A 6,576-nucleotide genomic window follows, 5' to 3' on the forward strand; every position below is an offset into this window, starting at 1 on the left:
TATATTTGTATTGCATGATTCATAGGTAATTTTAACCATCTTACTTGCCCTATGTAATCACGATAGATAACTTGTGCATTAAACCATTATGTTGTCAAATTATATAGATATATAGGGTCTCAATATAATTGGTGTCTATTCAGCTTCTATCTCTTTTGTGGATGTCTAGTAGTATGTTATTCGTGCAACGAAAGTTGGCGTTTAGTAGTTTCGTGTTATCTGATTAGTGTTATCACTATTGCATGCTAAGGTTAAGAATAATAAGGCTATTGAATGAAGTATTTAATGAAGTTAGAATCCCATGTTTGTGTCATATAGTATTTAACTCTCTTTAATCTCTTAGTTAATGTTCTTTAGTATAAACTCTCAATAGGTAATCTTAGTTATAATCAAAACCAACTTGTTATTCATCTTAGCATTGAATAATAGCCATATCATTGTTGCATAAGTGCATAAATCACAAAGTTAACCTAAACCTGTCTCTGTGGGAACGAACTAGAAAGAATTCTATATTACTTGCGAACGCGTATACTTACGTGAATTATTAGCGCGTGTTTTAGCCCTAACAAGTTTTTGGCGCCGCTGCCGAGGACTCGGTGTTAAATTTTAGTTTACGTGTTTGTCATCAGTGATTATTAAAGTTCATTGACTCGGACATTGTTACTTACCTACTCTTTTCCTTGTCGTGTTTCAGGTACTCTAGCGAGCGTGTATGCATACGCGTTCGCGGTCTCGTAAGAGAACTCTAGATCAAGCCGAGGAGGAAGTTGTAGTGGTTCGAAGGGAAGCTTTTGAGGATGAAGAGAAAGTAGAGGAAGAAGAAAAAGTTGAGGAACCAGCTTTAGTAGTGATGGGAGATCAAGCAGAAAATCTGAAGGCTTTGATGGACTATTCTCAGCCTAAGATCAATGATATTTAGTCAAGCATTATCAGACCAGCCATCTCGGCTAACACCTTTGAGATCAAGTCGAGCACGATTCAGATGATACAGAATTCAGTTTAGTTTGGGGGTTCTCCGACAGAAGACCAACATGCAGATCAGCGATTTCATCGAGATATGTGACATTTTCAAGTTCAACGGGGTGACTGAAGATGCTACAAAGCTGTGACTTTTCCCATTCCCTCTGAGGGATAAAGCAAAGTGTTAGTCACATTCTCTACAACCAGGGTCTATCACCAAATGGGAGGATCTTGCTCAAAAGTTTCTCACTAAATTATTTCTTATGACGAAGACTGCTGTAATCAGGAATGCTCTTACTCAGTTTGTGCAACAATATGGAGAATCTTGGTGTGAGGCTTGGAATCGCTACAAGGAGATGCTAAGGAAGTACCCACATCATGGCATGCCTAATTGGATGATCATAAACTGTTTCTACAATGGTTTAGGCACACAGTCTAGACCTATACTCGATGCAGCGTCTGGTGGAGCCTTATGGGCCAAAAGCTATATGAAGCTTATGAGTTGATTGAGCTAATGGCAGCTAATGAATACCAGAATCCAATGCAAAGAATGTTGCAAGGCAAGGTAGCAGGAATTCTGGAAGTGGATACAGCTACTGCTATAGTTGCTCAACTTCAAGCTTTGACGTTAAAAGTGGACTCTTTGGCTAATTATGGAGTTAATCAGATCACTGGTATTTGTTAGCTTTGTGCGGGGGCACATGAGACTGGGCAGTGTGCTATTTCTAGCGAATCAGCTCAATTTGTGAGCAACTTTCAAACATCACAATAGCAAGCTCCAGCCACTTATCATCCCAACAACCGCAATCATCCTAATTTCAGTTGGAGCAACAATCAGAATGTGGTGCAACAACCTTATCAGCCATACACAGCAAAGCAGTATAACCCTCCTGGTTTTCAACAACCGCAATATGCCCCTAGGCAACAACTTCAACTTCAGCAGTTACCTCAAGCTAATGAAAAATCTGAATTAGAGGAGTTGAGGCTCATGTGCAAGAGCCAAGTTGTTTCTATCAAGACCTTGGAGAATCAGATTGGCAGATTGCTAATGCATTACTAAATCGTCAACCTAGTACGCTTCCTATCGACACTGAAGTGCCAGGCAAGAAGAAAGCTAAGGAGCATGTTAAGGCAATTACATTGAGGTCTGGAAAGGTTGCAAATCCTGAAAAATCTAAGACTCGAGAATCTGAAGTTATGGATAAAGAAGAAGTGCAGAAGGAAGCAGAAGTGGAACCAAGGAAGACTACTGTTAAGCACGCTCCTCCTGAGAGTAATACAGGGGAGAAATAGATCTATCCTCCACCTCCCTTTCCTAAGAGGCTGCAGAAGAAAAGGCTGGATAAGCAGCTTGAGAAGTTTCTGGGGGTGTTCAAGAAACTTCACATTAACATACCTTTCGTTGAAGCTCTTGAACAAATGCCTAGTTACGCGAAGTTCATAAAAGGTATTCTCTCTAGGAAAGTAAAGCTCTATGACTTAGAGACCGTTGCTCTCACGGAGGAATGCAGTTTTGTGCTGCAACAGAAGTTGCCTCCGAAGCTTAAAGATCCTAGAAGCTTCACTATTCCTTGATGCCTTTGTCAATCTTCAATAAGTTGGAATTACCTGATCCAAAACCTACTTATATGACTTTGCAGTTGGCCGACCGTTCTATTACATATCCACGAGGCATTGTGGAGGATATCTTGGTCAATGTGGATAAACTCATATTTACTTCTAATTTTGTAATTCTTGATTTCTAGGAGGATAAGAAGATTCCCATAATCTTGGGAAGACCTTTCTTGGCTACTGGCCGAAGCTTGATAGATGTGCAGAAGGGTGAGCTCACCATGTGAGTGCTGGATCAGGATGTAACTTTTAATGTGTTCAATGCCATGAAATTCCCTACGGAAAATAAGGAGTGTTTAAAGGTGAAGTTGGTTGATTATATGATTACTTCAGAACTTGATCAATTGTTAAGGTTTGATGCCTTAGAAAAGGTCTTGTTAGAGAATTCCAATAGTGAAGATGACGAAGGTGATGAGCATTTGCAATATTTGAATGCTTCTCCCTGGACGCGAAGGATGGATGTGCCTTTTGAATCTCTTGGGTTGGAGGAGCTGAAAAGTTCTCCAAAGAGCCTCAAGCCATCTATTGAGGAAGCTCCTACTCTTGAGCTTACTCCTTTACCTAAACATTTGAGGTATGCATTTTTAGGTGATGCATCTACTTCGCCTGTTATTATTGCATCTGACCTTTCAGGTAGCGATGAGGAAAAGCTTTTGAGAATTCTTAGAGAATTTAAATCGGCAATTGGTTGGACTATAGCAAATATTAAGGAAATCAGTCCTTCTTATTGTATACATAAAATTCTGCTAGAGGAACGAAGCAAGCCTACTGTTGAGCAACAGAGAAGGCTAAATCTGATCATGAAAGAGGTTGTGAAGAAGGAAATCCTAAAGTGGCTAGATGCAGGGATCATCTATCATATTTCTGACAGTTCATGGGTAAGCCCAGTTTAGTGTGTGCCAAAGAAAGGTGGTATCACTGTGGTTGCGAATGAGAAGAATGAGCTTATTTCTACAAGGACAGTCACAGGGTGGAGAGTTTGCATGGATTATCAAAAGCTGAACAAGGCTACAAGGAAAGATCACTTCCCTCTTCCTTTCATTGATCAGATGCTCGATAGATTGGCTGGGCATGATTACTTCTGTCTTCTGGATGGCTATTCGGGTTATAACCAGATTTGTATCGCTCTAGAAGATCAAGAGAAGACTACATTCACATGTCCTTTTTGGTACTTTTGCATTCAGAAGAGTTTCTTTTGGGCTATATGGAGCACCAGCCACTTTTCAGAGATGCATGATGGCTATCTTTTCTGATATGATTGGAAATAATGTAGAAGTGTTCATGGACGACTTCTCGGTCTTTGGAACTTCTTATGATGAGTGCTTGCACAATTTTGGGTTAGTGCTGAAAAGGTGCGTTGAGACCAATTTGGTTCTCAATTGGGAGAAATGTCATTTTATGATGCGCCAAGACATCATTCTTGGTCACAAGGTTTCTAGTAAGGGTCTTGAGGTGGACAAAGACAAGGTGGGGGTTATCAAAAATCTTCCTCCACCAATTTCTGTTAAGGGAATTCGCAGTTTTCTTGGTCAAGCGGGTTTCCATAGGCATTTCATCAAGGACTTCTCTAAGATTTTGAAGCTGTTGTGCAATTTACTATAGAAAGATGTTCCTTTCAAGTTTGATAATGAGCGCCTTGCTGCTTTTGAGACATTAAAGAAGAGTTTGATTATGGCACATGTCATAACTACACCTGATTGGTCTGAACCGTTTGAAATGATGTGCGATGCAAGTGACTATGCAGTTGGAGCAGTTCGTCGGCAAAGAAAGAACAACATATTTCATGTAGTATACTATGCTAGTAAGACTCTTAATGGTGCTCAACTGAATTACACCACTACTGAGAAAGAAATTCTGGCTATTGTCTATGATTTTGAGAAATTTCGATCTTACTTACTTGGGACTAAGGTGACAGTTTTCACTGATCACGCTGCCATTCGTTATCTCATCTCGAAGAAGGACTCGAAGCCTAGATTGATTCGATGGGTTCTTTTTCTTCAGGACTTTTAATTGGAGATCAAGGACATAAAAGGAACTGAAAATCAAGTCGCTGATCATCTCTCGCGTTTAGAGGATCCAAATGCAACTTCACAAGATAAGTCTTTGATTAACGAATCTTTTCCCGATGAGCAGTTATTTGGAGTGCAAATAGAAGAACCGTGGTTCGCCAATATTGTGAACTACATTGTAAGTAACGTTATGCCTCCAGAAGTGACTTATGCTCAAAGGAAGAAGTTTCTACATGAAGTGAAGTGGTACATGTGGGATGAGCCGGTTTTTTTTCGACAAGGAGCTGAACAAATCATCAGGAGATGTATTCCTTACAGTGAAACGGGGGGATCTTGCGAGATTGCCACTCAACGGCTTACGGAGGACACTATGGTGGAGAAAAGACAGCAGCTCGTAATCTTCAAGCAGGTTTCTTTTGGCCGACTTTATTTAAAGATGCTCATCAGTTCGTTTTGAAATGTAATCAATGTCAACGTGTGCGTAATATGTCAAAAAGGGATGAGATACCTCTTAATGTGCTTCTCGAGGTTGAAGTCTTCAATGTTTGGGGAATTGACTTCATGGGGCCATTTGTCTCATCTTATAATAATCAGTATATCTTGTTAACGGTTGATTATGTCTCGAAATGGGTGAAAGTCAAGGCTTTTCCGCCGAACGATGCGAAAGTAGTGCTTAATTTTCTTCACAAGAAGATATTCACAAGATTTGGAACTCCAAGAGTCATAATCAGTGATGAGTGGTCGCATTTTTGCAATCGCAAGTTCACTACTATGATGCAAAGGTATAATGTGAATCATCGCATTACTACGGCTTACCATCCTCAAACGAATGGTCAAGCTGAGGTATCTAACAGAGAGATCAAGCGCATTTTAGAGAAAGTTGTGTGTCCATCGAGAAAAGATTGGTATTTGAAGCTTGATGAAGTTGTTTGGGCATATCGAACAGCGTACAAGACTCCTCTAGGAATCTCACCATATCAGTTGGTTTATGGTAAGGGGTGTCATTTATCGGTGGAGCTAGAGCATAAAGCGTATTGGGCTTTGAAGAAATTGAATCTTGATTTAGATGCAGCTGGTAAGAAGAGGATGCTTCAATTGAATGAACTCGATGAGTTTCGACTTCAAGCGTATGAGAACAACAAAATGTATAAGGAGAAAGTCAAGAGGTGGCATGATAGGGGTCTAGTGCTCAAATCATTTGTGTCAGGGCAACAAGTTCTTTTGTTTAACTCTCGTCTCTATTTTTTTCCTGGAAAACTGAAGTCGAGGTGGTCAGGGTCGTTTGCTGTCAAAACTGTATTTCTACATGGAGCGGTGGAGATTTTTGAGAATAATCTAGGCCAAGCATTCAAGGTAAATGGTCAGAGGTTGAAGCATTACTATGGTGACACGGCAAACCGCGACGTGATTAGTGCCGTTTTGTTGTCCATTTGATCTCGCATTTCTACATCAAGCTAATGACGTAAAGCAAGCGCTTCTTGGGAGTCAACCCAAGTTTGTTGTACATTAGAAGATAGAGGAAGAAGAAAGAAAGGAGAAAAGCATAAAAAATAAAAAAATAAAAAAATTCAGGGCCAACTTCAGTAGCGCGGTGCGCCCGCGCTATGGAGGCGGGGCATCCGCGCTACTTTTCCAGAAGCTACGCGCGCCCGCGCTGCTTGGCGGGGCGGCCGCGTTGAAATGTCAGAAGCACGGTACACCCGCGCCAAGGTAGCGTGCGCCCGTGCTGAGTCCCTGTGTTCAAAAAAAACAAAGCAGAAAACAGAGAAAAATCAGGGACTTTACTCCAAAATCAATTCCCACCCGATTTTTACTCTTCCGCATCCCAAATTTCCCTCTCCAAATCAAACCCATTATTCCCACTATTCCCATAATCAATTCCCCCTTCTATTCCATATCTAATTCTCTCCCAATCTCCTATATACGCACACACTTATACACAAACTTCTCCATCACTTCTCAAATTCTCAAACATAATTCTCTCTCAAACAGTTAT

At 40.7% G+C, this 6,576-nt stretch overlaps 1 non-coding gene across 1 annotated transcript; it reads right to left on the bottom strand.

The window, feature by feature from the left end:
* Positions 1-1,238: 1,238 nt before the first annotated feature.
* On the bottom strand, positions 1,239-1,345 carry LOC141709299 (small nucleolar RNA R71). Its single transcript, XR_012569885.1, has one exon. It is a non-coding gene; the product is annotated as a small nucleolar RNA R71 (small nucleolar RNA).
* Between the last annotated feature and the right edge of the window lie 5,231 nt (positions 1,346-6,576).

Source organism: Apium graveolens, chromosome 2 (genome assembly GCF_009905375.1).
Source record: "Apium graveolens cultivar Ventura chromosome 2, ASM990537v1, whole genome shotgun sequence".
In the NCBI taxonomy this organism is placed as follows: domain Eukaryota; kingdom Viridiplantae; phylum Streptophyta; class Magnoliopsida; order Apiales; family Apiaceae; genus Apium; species Apium graveolens.